The sequence below is a fragment of the Pipra filicauda genome, unplaced genomic scaffold (assembly GCF_003945595.2).
Source record: "Pipra filicauda isolate LSUMZ 115617 unplaced genomic scaffold, ASM394559v2 scaffold6_size6359152_pilon, whole genome shotgun sequence".
Taxonomy (NCBI): Eukaryota; Metazoa; Chordata; class Aves; order Passeriformes; family Pipridae; genus Pipra; species Pipra filicauda.
In genome coordinates this window covers 2,763,695-2,777,906 of record NW_024104865.1, presented here as the reverse complement: position 1 = coordinate 2,777,906, position 14,212 = coordinate 2,763,695, and the positions used below count along the sequence as shown (strand labels likewise).

At 40.2% G+C, this 14,212-nt stretch overlaps 1 long non-coding RNA gene across 4 annotated transcripts; it reads left to right on the top strand.

The window, feature by feature from the left end:
* Positions 1-3,369: 3,369 nt before the first annotated feature.
* Positions 3,370-13,722, top strand: LOC120324786. 4 transcript variants are annotated; one of them, XR_005566366.1, is made up of 3 exons: positions 3,370-3,558; positions 5,137-9,800; positions 10,434-13,722. It is a non-coding gene; the product is annotated as an uncharacterized LOC120324786 (long non-coding RNA). The 4 variants fall into 4 exon arrangements; XR_005566365.1 differs by having other exon boundaries at positions 5,137-10,550; positions 13,542-13,722; XR_005566367.1 differs by having other exon boundaries at positions 3,373-3,558; positions 5,137-5,296; positions 9,698-13,722.
* Positions 13,723-14,212: the final 490 nt, after the last annotated feature.

Below are 14,212 nucleotides of genomic sequence, written 5' to 3'. Positions count from 1 at the left end.
CCCGACCCTCGGCCGGGCGGGCGGGGGCGGTGACGGGGCGGCCCCGGCCCCACCGCAGCAGCGCCCGCTGCGGGCGGCCCAGCCGCGCCTCCCCCGCCCGGCACCGCCGTCGCTTCCCCCCGGTTCCGAGCCAGCCGCCCTTTGCTGGTGACAGGGAGGAAGCTTCAGCCCCTGCGTCCCGCCACCCCGGCTGCTTCTGGGGCACTCGGCGCAGCCCCGGAGGCAGGGCCTTGTATCTGTGTTGCATTCTTGTTTATGTGTTGCATAGCGCAATTAAAGCGTTCTGCAAAATTCTTTCTCCTGAAACCAGGAAAGCCTCATCTCTGGGTGACAGTCCTCCAACAGCCAGGATTTCCTAGCTAATGCCTGTGCTTACACGATATTTAGGGCTCCACACACCACCATCAGTCCTAACAAGCACCACATCTCGACAAAATGGTTTGGAGACCCAGCTCTTTTACACAGACCTGTCCCATGGGCAAAAGCCATTGCTGTCGGCCAGGAGGAGTGTCCGCACATTAATTAGGTGTGCGAAGTAGTTTGCATACTTCCTATGGATATTATCCACCAATTTCTCTGTTGGATGAGATTTTTACTCCCTTTCTTTTCCTCCAGAAGGCAAGTTAAGCCCACTGTGCCCAAAATTGACTGTCAGGTCTGAAAGCCATATGCTGGAAAGCAGTAGGGCAGACCACTGACAGGAGGCACCTGTGCCTATCTCTGTGCTAAAGTTTGTGCATTTCCAAGGTTTGGTTTCCACACATCGGACTCACTATCACAGCTGAAACTCTGCACAGAGTTGTGAAGGCTGTCAGCTGTGCAGAGGAAAGGCTACTTTATTAACCTGCGTAGCTTGTCTTAAAGGCCCTTCTGTGGTGACCCTGTTCCCCCCTTTCCTAACATCTTATCAAAATTAGGCTTAAATTTCACAAGCCTGATGATTGGCACCAAAAGCTGTCATGTGCAGGGATATCCTGTTATTTTATGGTTGTAATCTGCCCAGGACACTTTCTGGTGATGTCTGGTACACTAAACTGCTTCAATAATTCAAATGTTAAATTAAGAAGAAAAAACTATTTCTGCTGCAACTCTACATCACTTCCATTTCTACTGGATCAATATCACCATCTCTACTGGCTACTCTTTCCTTAGTCTTGCAAAAACCAGGTTCCAGCCTGTACAGTTTGTACATGCTTCTTCTAAAATGTCCTTCATCATCACAGACTATATACATTTATTTACCTGTCACACTCGAAATTGCATTTTAGTGGCAAAATTCTGCTGTGCCTCACACAAGCTCATTGACCCTTACCAGACTTCACAAGGTGTTGATTCAATTGATTTGGTTCAGATATCAGCTGTGGGCATTTAAAAACTTCTGTGGCAGGTTAAAACATTCTGACCTTGGTGGACCCTGATTTTTTTTGTTCAAAGAGATTGCACCTTTCAAACATCACAGGATATTTTTGGGATACTTTTTAATCTAAAAAGTAGTTCCATTTATATCAAGTTTGAATTTAAACTACTTGTCGTTCCCTTAAGATTAACCTGAGCATGTTATACATTATTTGCCACACAAGGTTGTCTGGCAAAGGAGGAAAGAGAGAATGGCTACCTATGAAATAAAGATTTCTTTTTTTACAGAAATTTTCTCAGCAAAACATTTTAAATCAATAGTTATATTGAATTATGCTGGGGTATGACTACTTGTAATACCAAGGATTAAATATTTCAGTGTCTTATATCAGGTTTGTTCAGGAAAAACTGTTTCATGACTGCTCTACACAGTCTTTTTCTCACAGCTCCCTCAAGGGAGTGTACATGCATTACACAGTGCTTAAATATATCAGGTTAACTCAGACTAAAATGCATGTTCTATAGAAATGTCATTTTCAAAATACGAGATTGATAGAAAATAATTCACATATATATTAACATTGCAACTCAAAGAAACTACTAATATGTTTCCTGACAGTAATTCCAGGCTGAGTATTACTGTCTTACAGCAGCACATGATGCTGAAAAAAGAAGCTGATCAGAAACATTAAAGCAAAAGTGACCACTGGGCTTATTTTAATCGTGCTCAACAGAAGAAATTGTAACCAACAATTACAAACAAAAGGAAAGGAAAATGATAAATAAAACCAGTTTCAATGGCATTTCAGGTTTGGATAATATTTCATGTCTTATTTCCACATTTTATACTATAATTAAATAAATCTTTGCCTAGTGGCTTCTCTTAAGTAGCAACTATTCTTTGGTCCATGGAAGTAATAAAAAGTGTGAAGAAAAATGGCTTAGCAACATTTTTTAATTTCATGCATTAACTACTAAAATAAATGATACATAATTAAAACCAGATAAAACCAAGCTAGGTTTGTATTTGCATTGATCTTTATGCTGAAAACAACGTAGTCAGACTCTGTTCATCACAGAGATCGTTTCTCAGTTTAACCTCTCTCCCCGTGGGAGAGTCCAGCGGTTTGACGAGTATGATTAGAGATGCAGGAACCATTCCGTTTAGATCAGTGGGACATCTCGAGTTGATATAGAACTATGCACATACAACAAAGCTTGCAGAAGAAGACCTTCATCTGAAACACTGTTACGCTCAATAAGCACTGGGGAAGAATGCATGGGGAGAGACCGGCACACATTTTTCTGGCCAGGAGGGCAGACTTTTATTGTTCCCTCTCTGCTGTACTTTATGATGAGATCTAAAACCCAGAAGAGATCACCACAGTCCACAGCAGGTATAGAACATCACCTATCCCTAATGATACTGAAACTGAGGAACCTGAGCTAAAATTTTCATTTTTACTAACATTTACTATTGAAAATATTTGATCAGCTTTTCTTTATCATAGAGTGCAAGTACAGAAACACACCTTTTGTAAAGTTATCTTGTCATCTACTGAAGACTGCAGCAGTAGAAAACTCCCCCCATGCCAAGAAATACTCTCTTAAAGTCGTATTATACTCATTGCTGTAAAGAGGTCATTTTATCAGCTTTGAAATGTACAACTTTCAACCCCTGCATATCGTGGCTCTGACTCTAGAGTTACAAACGCTCACAGGGCTTGAGCTAATTCTTACTCACAGCTCAGCAGTGGGAGTCTCCAGGGTATTTCAACAGCTTCTTCACATGGGGAAAAGAGTCATATCACAGCATGTTCCCCTGTGATCATCTGAAAAAAAAGAGTAGATATCGCTAACTTTCTGCCAATAGCATCCTCCTCTTCTGGTGCTTGAAAAGCTTGGAAAAGCGGAAGCTGGTGCAGCTGCAATCAGTGGTTGCCATGCTCCGAGGTAGGGCCAGTGTTTTCTTTTTAGTTTGCAAACCAACAGCGTTGTTGATCCAATGAGTAAGTGTTACCCTGTGACACTTCATAAATATTCAGCAGTTGTTAATTACAAGAAAAAACGGAGCTGGCTTGGGGGGTGGGTGTTCAGTCGTCAGGAAACTGGTGCTTTTTCCCATGAAGGCAGTACAGCAGCGTGTCTCTCTCAGGCTGAGGGCATGAAAAAAAAGCAAAGAGGTTTTCAGAGCTGTTCAAGGTAGGTTATATTTTTCATAAAATGTTTAATTTAACAGTGACCTAGTTTTACAACAGCTTTCAGTGTCTTGGCTTTTCTTATCTCCTGTGTCTTAGCCTACATCATTAGAACAGCAGAGCAATAGGCATTACAGACTTTGTTAAAGCAAATTAAATAAGACCTTAGCTGGGGGATTAATTCTTCTCTCCTATTTTGTTTCAGGCAGTCATTATGTTACAGTTTCTTTGCAGTTTTAAAGAGGTTTTAGCACATCTTTTATTGCACCTATTATAGATTTGGGGTTTTTTTTTAATGTCAGCTCAAAGCCCTTTCCTTATTTCATGGTACATTTTTGAGTATCAACCTGTAGCAGCAGTCTTGAATTCGTCAGCCTTTTTAAAGAAGGATCCTTTGTTTTGTAAACATTCAATAACTGGAACTGATGGCTAGCTTTACTAGCCAATTTGGAAGTGTACAAGCAGTACAGACTCATGCCAGCTTTCAGCAGGAGTAAGTTGTGGGGTGCTGTTAATTTTACTTACCTTATATCACCTACCAGAAGAAAAAAGTTATTCCGCATTTTGTCATTGTGACCAATAAATGGCAGGTAAAGTGATGTTTGCTGTCTCTTTTGCCATGTGTTACATACGGTGCTCTCAGATACTGTTTGATGGTACCCCTCTGTGATTCCTTGCTTGTCTTTATGGAAGTATGCTTTAAAAACTCCTTGTACTCTATTGTGTGTGCTGTGTTCCATAAGGATTCAGCAGAAAAAGGGAGCAATTAGACAAATGATTTCAACCACGCAACACCAAAACACATCAGCCTTGCTCTGCTGAGTCCTTCGTGTGTACCCTTTAAGGAAGGAAACAGCATAGGAGATGATGCCACATACGCCAAGTTTATATGAGTGTGAGTGCTTTCCCTATAGGGAGAATTGTCCCATGGGGATCTCAGCCCACAGAGGTTTCCATTGATCCACATTAACGTGTGTTGCAAAAATTGAACATGTCATACTGAAAAATGCAGGTAATGTACACTGACAGTGTCTGAGCCATGACTTAAACAGCATCAAGCCAAAATGTATATGTCTACACCTACAAGGATCATGCAAGCTAAAAGAACAAAGACGACTCAATAGGAACCATTCAGAGCCAGTGTGTGCTGGCCTTGTTGAGCTTCACTTAATTCCTCCCTTTGTGCAAAGGGATTTCAGCTGTCTTTGCAAACGTTAAATTTGTGCCTGCTCTAACACTTCTTAAATTTTGTGTGACTTCTAACAAACTTCCCAGTGACTTGTTATGACTGGGGGGGAAAAAAGCCTTGGTGATGAATTTCAGGCATGGAAGAACTTGTGCCTTGAATCTAGAAAAATCACAAACCCAAAAGTATTGAGAATATTTTTTTCTATAAAGCTAAAAACATCAGAGGAGCATTAGTAGCAGTCCCTCTGTTCATTTTTGTCAATGAAGAACACTGTGGGAAAGCAAAATTCAGAGCCTTTGTAAATTCACCTAGGAAATTCCAGGAGAGCCTGTTTGCTGGAAGTGTTGAAAAGAGATTTGTGTAAGAAGCTCTGCCTCACTTTGTCTTACCTAGAGTCCCAAAATGGACTAAGAGCAATACAACTAATCAGAAGAGGAAAGACTCCATTTCCTCAATGTCCAGGTTCTTGCTCAACCATAGCAGAAGCATCCTTTTCTATTCTGCATTGGCAATCTCACATCTGAACAAGTCAGAGCACTGGCGGAGTGAGGAGGTAAGCACAGTCTCATACTTTCCTGTGCTATAGACAGGTCTATAGAGGGGATTGTAGGTTTTTCTATAACAACTAGAAATATGCTAAGATCTCTCTATGTCTTCTTTCAGTTCATCAGGAGATCAGTTTCTTGATATCTAACAATGTTTATTCTTTTCTGTCTTTTAGTCAAGAATGGCCTTCTGCCTGAACTCCATCCATCTGATCTGAACTTGTAAAATTTTTCTGAACATGGTAGAGTCTCCACTTCTGCCATGTCAGGTGTCCAAATATTATGAGAACTCATGGTACTAAGTGGCAGAAATATGTGAATTCCCATAGAATTCAGGTTTTCTCCAGCTGGTCTTTATCTGATGGTCTGGAAAAGGTGCAGACGGAGTACTTATTTTGACTAAATTGTAACATCCTTGACTTCTTTCTTCTGTGATATTGCAAAAGTTTCCTTTGGACATTTTTTCTTCTTAAAGTAGGTTTTACAATGATTAATTACATAAGCTGTGATGGGAACTGCTGCGCAGTGGGAATGAAGAGCCTGAAGTGTGGAGGATGGCATGAAATGTATTTAAAAAAACCCTTAAATTCAGCAAAATACAGTATGTGCCTTTCATAGCCCTGATCATACTGTTTGTATGCTGTATCTCTCTCTCACCACTATTTATCTGTGTCTTATTAAAATATGCATTTTTCGCAGCAGAAACTATATCATCTTCTGCTTTCGAAAAAGCATTTACCATATGGAAGAAACTGCAAACATCACCATAAACCATGTTTCTTTTCTGCACTTGGATGATTTATAGTACCCACCAACACAGTTCAAGTATTGAAATGCATGTCTATGTGTTTGGGTATCTATTCTATATATATATTCACATCGTGTGCACATACATTTTTATATATAAAATCTTTTCTCTAAAAAATGTGCAGGGTGTTGATGATTTATCTAAATCACATGGTACCACTTCTCCCTCTTTGGCTAAACATCACAGTGCATGTTCTGGTTTTGGCAGGGAAGATTAACATTTGGCATTTGCTTTTGGTGAATACTCAGTTACTTAATTTCGTTTCTTTTTTTTCCCCTCCCTATTAACAGCAGTTAAGCCTGAGCAGTCAAACATTTCTACTATTTGAATAAGAAAAGTCCTTAAAATTCACTTACAAATTCACGTGACAGTTAATGTATTACTTTTCAGTTATTGTTCCAGCTTGTCTGTTACTGAGAAAGTACTGCATAGGGAGGAGATCTGGCTGAGTGGGGGTCAGTTGTGCAGCACTCACTAAAACGAGTGGGAGGTGGGAGGCAGAAGGACTCAAAAAACAGATACTAGCCTAGGAAACCTGATTTTTCTAAGCTCTCACTAGGGACGGTGGGAAAAGACACTTGGAGATTCAAAGCTGGAGCATAACCTCAGATGCTCAGAGCTGTGACAGAAAGAATCTTACTTTCTCTCTGCTGAGCACAGGAAGCCCATAAGAGGGTTTGCCTCTCAGGAGTGCAGTCATCCTTTCCTAGGTTTACAAATCCCCCTTCCCTAAAAAGCCAGGAATCCAGATGCCAGTTTTGCAAATCTCAGCAGTGTGAAATATGAGATGGATCCCAGGGCTCAGTTCTGGTCTTATCTTCCTCCTCTCCAGCCAGAACAGTGCCATTGGTAGCTCTCATCTTGAAACACACTCCTTACTTCAGTATTCAGCCTGCCAGCCTGTGACAAGAGAGACTGATACAGCCCAATTCAATTAAAACACATTTCAAACTGTTCTGCTCTCTTAAACTAGAATGTGAGAACAAAACATTTGGACAATGCATAATTCAAAATCATGCATAGGGCCTATTTAAGAAAACCCCATGAGTTTAATTATTTTTTTTCCCTAATTGTCTAAGAAAATGCTTTAAATCTGCATCACCGTTAACAACTCCACAAAGCTTTAAAAGGTGTAATACATATCATGTCAGGATCTCAAAGAGCATATATGTGTGTGTGTGTATATTTATGTGTATGTATGTGTATATATATATATATGCTAGTATATAAATGCTAATGAAACAGCGAGTTCTCAAATCTACTTGCAGGTAATTAACTACTGCAGGCATGGTTGAAAATCTGCCATCTTCAACTGCTTGGGCTGAAATGTTTCACTCTATGGATCAGCACAAGGCTGGATTCTAATATTATTTTTTCCTTTTTTTTTAATGTTTCAGCAAAATCAGTTTAACTGGCTCCAAGAAGATTTGATGAAAAAAGTCTTCTCCCCATCTTAAATATATTCTTATAACTGAATATGCCAATGTTTTGAGTCTGTTGGTAAAAATGTGTCACAGAGATGGGCTTTGGTGACAAGGATATGCTATTCTGTGAAAATCTGCCCAAATTTTGACAGGTTACAAATTCTGAAATTTTCAACTTGTTCCTGCTTGCATTCTTAGGAGATTGAATGCTAAATTCCCCAGAAGCTGATTGCAATGATGTAGATTCAGAATGGTATATTTAATTTTAACTAAATTTGTAAATTACTGAGTTGAAGATGGGAGTCTTATTATTATCATTATCAATTTTTAGCCCAGAAATGGACTGAAAATCACCGAGTCTATGGTACTGCTCAAGGTAGGCTCAGCTATGCCTAAGTTAACAAGTTCTTGAAGACGTTCAGTGCTTTAGATGCCACAGACACTCCAGGAAATTTATTCTGTTTAGTTAAACATTACCTGTAAAAGGTTTTATCCTAGTATTGAAGATGAATCTCTGATTAAAATTAGAGCTCATTATTTCTTGTTGTCCGTCATGGATGTAGAAAGCAGATTACCACTGTTCTCTTTGGAACAGAATTTCACATTTTTTAAGACTTTTACCCATTTTTCTGTGTCAGATTAGATAGTATGAATTTTCCTGCATTACAGCTTGTTTTTTTTCAATACCTCACCATTCTGATTATCCTTCTCTGGGCCATCTCCAGTTGTTTCATATTTTTGTTGTATCCAGAGTTGTACACACTCTTGCTGATGCCTCACCAGTGCTGAGCAGAGCACTCTGCACCTGCACAGACAGCCCAGGGTGCTGTTCCCCTTTTTTGCATTATTTTCTCCTGTTCAATTTTTGATCTGGGAAGTCTGCTAAATATTTTCCCACAGAATTGATGTGAAAATAGTTCCTTGCTGTCCTCTGTTTCTGCAGTTTCTTATTCCAGTCTAAATGTAGCTCTTATTCATATTGAATGCTATGCACATTTTTCAGATCATACCTGCAGTTTATCAAGATCACTGAATATTAATCATCTCTTCTAACATCCTTGCAGTCTCATGCTGCTTGAAATTATCTGCAAATTTAATAATGATTCTTTTTGTGTCATCATCCAACTCATTAATGAATGCTACCAGACTTAGAGCAATCCTTTGTGGAACTTCATGAAACTCATCCTTACCTTTTGACAATGTAATATCTGTAACTGCTGTTTGAGCATGGTCTGCTAATGCAACTCAGCACTATATTTTCAGAACAAATAGTTACAAGTTCACAATTTACCTTCTGCAAAGCTTTTGTTTAAAACTCATTATTTCTTTCTTTTTTTCCCTTCCTTTTTGCCAGGAAATTATTTTATTAAAATATTAACAGACTTCAAAGGAGATTGAGCAGGGGCAAAGGAAATTTCATGTTTCATTCAAATACATAATTGTGGGAAATATCTTGAGGTGCACTTCTATTAGTATTCACAGAAGATAGTCACTTTGTTAGATACTGCCTATCTCTCATTGTCCTCCCTCCCAAAAAGTTTTCTCAGATTTAGCTCAGCAGCTAATGGCAATAACATACAGGAAAACATAAGTATTGAAAGATGGAGAAAGAAAGTCCTTAGTATTCACTGGACCACCTCACTTTGAGTATAATCTTTGTGTTTGCAGTGACTTAGAGATCTTATGCTACAGTTTTGCTCCTTTGAACTGCATGTTGTGCAAAGGAATAATATTCTCCATGACATAGAGAACATAGAAACAGCAGAGCATATTTAGAAAAGGCTCACAGATAGCTCATGTGGTTGTTAGCTATAATTTACTCACACAAGCTAAAAAAACAGAGTTCTCTTCACTCTGTTGTAATCAGCTCCTCATCCTTTCAGAATACAAAGAAACATTTCTCTCTTTCTAGATGCTCAACTATTCAGTTTTTGGAATGATCAAGAAAAAACAAAAAGTATTCCCAGTGTCTCTATCTCTACAGGCTAAGTCTTCCTTGCTTCTCCATGTCTGATACACTGACTTACCAAACTGAATTGTTCTAAGTACAGTACCAAGAATCAAAGGTGTTGCAACTACCTTTGGAGAGTTAGCCTAGCTGTGAGCTCATGTCACCTTGAAATTACAGCCATGCTTCTGTCCTTTACTAAATGTTATGCTTTTGTTTTGCTTTGTAGCCCTGAAAGCTCTCAGTGAAGATGAAACTTCTACTGTCCTGTCCACATCTGCAAGGACCTGTATATTCACTCAGTACTGCCCCTGTGGATGTAGCTCTCAATGGTCAGTCCAACTCACCAGTCCATCAGAGCAAGGAGCACAAGCTCAGTGTACACCTTATCTAACACAGGCACCTGCTGCCAAAATACTCCCTCCTCACCCAAGTCCTGGGCAAACATTCCCTTCGCTTCCATCAGATCAATCTAGTGGCCAAGCAGCTACAGGACAGGTCAATTTGGCTGGCAGATCTGATGGAAAACAAAGGTAACAAACGAAGATGACTCTGCAGCTGGAACAGGGGGGCAAGACTGCCTTTGAAAAAGGCTACTAGGTTTCGGCTCATTTAGATGCAACTCAAACTGTTACCTCTGCCTTCTCTCTATATATCTATCTCCTTCCAACCCCCGGCCTCCATGCATAAACCCATGGCCACATGTTTTAAGCCATCTTTTTTTTTTAAATTATTTTCAGCAGTTTTCGTTTTTAATCTACAGTTTAAAATCCTATGCTCCATGACAAAAACCAGCCTTGGCTCTACCCTGTCTTCCCCAGCAGTGTGTCTTTTTAAAGACAGAGGCACTTGCTTGGTCTTTGCTAGACCGGTGTATATGTTAATTTTCCAGTCAATTTCACAGGAATTTAGATTATCAAAAATGAATTTCAAACAGAGGTAAAAATACTCTGCTCATTCTCCAGCTCAGCCTCGAAGGACAATGTAATCTTAAGAGAATGGTGACCCAGCTAGTAGAACTGTTCTCCTACACTCCTACACAAAGTGACTGATTCACCTCATGACCTCTGCCGTTCATGAAGGTAGGTCCTACTCTAAGACAATTTCCCAGACTTCCTCTGTAGTTACCAGGGGACAAGTACTTCACCTATTTTAGATACAAATTTATTGAGGGGATATGTTGCTCTCTGGAGTTGACACCATTTCTTCTTTTGGTGAGGGCCTGGGCAACTAGCTCAGACCAGCCACTAAGGTGTGGGAGCTGGGGGAGAAGAAACTCAGATAATGGAGTAAGAAACTCAGGGACCTGTTTCTGCAAAGCACTCTGAAGTCTCATGGAAGTTTTGCACGAGCCATTACCCTTCAGGATTGTTTCCTAAACCTGAGAAGGAACCGAGCATCGAAAGGTTAAGCTGAATCATGCACACCTAATTGTTGGGGGCTTAAAACCTCTTTTTTGACATTTAGTGACCTATGTTGTTACATAATTTTAAATGAAATTGTTAAATATTACAAAAGAAAATATCCCAATATTGCAGCATCCTTATGGATGTCATGTAGGAGATCTCAAGGAATTCAAGGTTTCTAGCTTTGCAGCCACCACTGAAATGAGATCATGAGACCATCAGTTCAATGCATAACATACACAGCAACACTACATTAGGAAAAATTCAAAAATATTTTTTTGCACGCAGCATTGGCTGCAGGCTTATTCTGTCAGTAATATCAAACAATTTTTCTCTGTGACTGACCCCGTAGAGGATAGTTTTCAGTGCCTGTACACTGCATTGCTAGCTACAACCCCTGGACTGTCAGGAAGAACTTTCAAAGAGGAAAACCAATAACGGCAAAGAAAATGTGAAAGATGAAAACAGGAGTTAGAGAGACTAATAAAACCCCAGTTTCATCTTCCCAACCCATTCACTTGCTGCCTCAGGCCATCCTATCATGGTCATGATGTAATCCACTGTATCTTCCTAGTTGCCACCTGATTGTCTTAGAGCTGTTTTTTTTTCCCCACTATAGTGTCACAACCCAGGATATGCACCAACATTTAACAGTATTCCTATGTAGGTATTCAAGTTTTAGCTACTGCAGTTTAAGAAGAAAATTTTGGCAATATTTTAACAGACTGCTTTTTCAAATAGCTGGAAATTATCTGGTTTTAATGTAGCATTTAGACCCATGTCCACATTGAAAGAATTTTTGGTCCAAGCCAGATTAAGGTTTTAAATAGTCTTGGGCAGGGAAAAATACCAACAGCGGGAGGGGGGAAGGAGGGGATATAGAGGCCATGGGAATGTCCTGTAGTCTTCAACTGCCCATTGTCTATCCCACAACTTTACTTACACAGAGAACACTTTTACAGCAACTGCTGAAAAATATCCAGAGCCAGTGAAAAAGAATGAAGAGTAAAATACTCTTTTTAGAAGTGTTATGCCATGTGGTTGTTACAACGCGTGTAAATATCGCTCCTTTAGAAAAACTCTCCAGTGCATCACAGGTTTTACTCAGTCTCTTCTTCCTTCAGTGCTTCTGCCTTAATTTTAACGAGTACTACAGATTCTGGAAATATGTATGTATGTAGGCTATCAGCACCTTGCATTTGCCCAACCTCATTATGAAGAAGAAAATTGCAATGTCTCTTTTGTAAGAAATTAACTTCCCTACTTAAACTTGTGCTTTCACAGACTTGTGACATTGCATGTAGGCTGCTGCTCACTGCAATTAACAATCTCCAGAAATAAAGACCACAACTAATTTTGTGTTTGAACAGGATTCCTGTCTCTCATTCTCTCTCTATCTGGGAAGCAAATGCAATGATGCTTGCAATAGTTTTTCCCTGCCTTTTATTTTTCAAAAGCAGGTAGTTCTGTTCCTAAATAAGTCTCTTAATTGATGCTCCATCTGAAGGACACCATTCATTCATCATTCATTCATTCTTTCATTCATTCATTCATTCATTCATTCATTCTTTCTTTCATTCATTTTCTATTGCCATGATACACCTCCTCTCCTCAGATATTACTCTGTTCATGTGCACCCTCTCCTCTACTCCCCATCACCAAGGGTTGGCTCTGACCCTCCATACCTGTATAAAAGCATGGCCTCCCATTCCTGACACTCCTACAGCACGTCAGGACTTCAGACAGACCACAGGAGGGTAACACAGCACAGCCCTTTGCTTTCTGTTCATCAGAGACCACAATGAATGTGGGAAAGTTGTGTCGAAAATCCCTCACTCAGCACTCTTTGTGGCAAATGAATCCACAGGAGACAGACTTTGTCCAGGCAGAACTGTCTTGTAACTGGTATTACTCCTTTTATATACAGAATAGGGTCCGAGCTACCAAGCCAGGCCAGATGTTACTTACCTGCACACACACCATACAGACACTCCCATGGCCGCCTTCAGCCACAAAGAACAATCACACTTCAAGCGGCTTTCCAGTTTGACCTTGCGATTCTTTTCACACAAGCACTTTGGCTCGCTCAGGACCACAATATTTTTGTTTTAATATTTTCTTCTTCTTCTTCTTCTTCTATCATCCAGGTGGCTGATGTTGTCTTGTTTAGCTGCTTCTACAGAAAGTTCAGGCAAAAGGGGATCCCTGAACACTTTTGTTATTTTGTTATTTTGTTACTCTCATATTCTCATATTACCACAACTGTGGCATTCATGTCCTGTAGGTTATTTCTTTCATTGAGTCCACATGGAATTTTGCACTTCTCTGAAAACAAATGGGAAGATTTGCATCATGTTTACAGGAAAGCTGCTCACTCTCCTTCTAATGGGGAAAGAAAACGGCATGTGTCTCGAGTCTGGCACCAAAAATGCTTACACATTGATTTTCTTTACTGTCTAGAAATTATAACAACATTCCTAAACACATATTTGGGTCTAGCTTTGCAGAATTCATGTTCCAAATTCAGAATACATAGTTCATATATGAACTATGGCTCACAGTTCATATATGTAGAGTATATACAGTAAATACATAATACATACAGTTCATAAACACAGAATTCATAGTTCCTATTCCCCCCACCAAAGTACTACCTTCTGTATGCAGCTGTACAGAACAATCCTGAAGAGGCCATGGCAAGGAGCCTGGAACTAGAGATTCCCGTTAACACCTGGATACTGAATGCCCTCCCTTTTTGAGAGAGTCCATTCCCTTCAGGAATTGCTGCCATTCCCTCTGGGAGCTTCAGTTGGTACAAAGTTGCCAATAAATATTGTGCTGGAACAAATGATGCATCCGTGAATGCCTGTGCATCACTTTGTTGGGAATTGTGGGCAGAGGGTGAGGTTGCACAACTGTTGCAGAGTAGGGGAGCATTTTGCAGCAGAACTGATGCTCCAGTGGGCTCTAGTTTCTCTGATGCTGTAACTAAGGCTCCCCTACGTGTCCATGCTCCTGCCTTGGGGCAATCAGAAAAATTTTTCACCCTCCAGTGCTGTGCACAATAGAAGATGAATCGTCCTGTACAGCACACGGAGCAGACAGCTCCAGATATGGCCTGGGGATCCGCGCTCGTTAACGTCTTGCAGCAGTGGCAGGTCTGGGCCCTTCTTCTAGTCCTCATTCTGTTCTTTGGTGTCTATTGGTTCCTCAAGAAATGGAGTTGTCAGGATGTCAGCAGCAGTTAGAAGGAGAGCTCCAGCAGTGACATCGTAGTTTGAGATTAGAGAATTCAGAGGGCATGAGGAACAGACAGGATTCAGGAAAAGTCAAGGAGG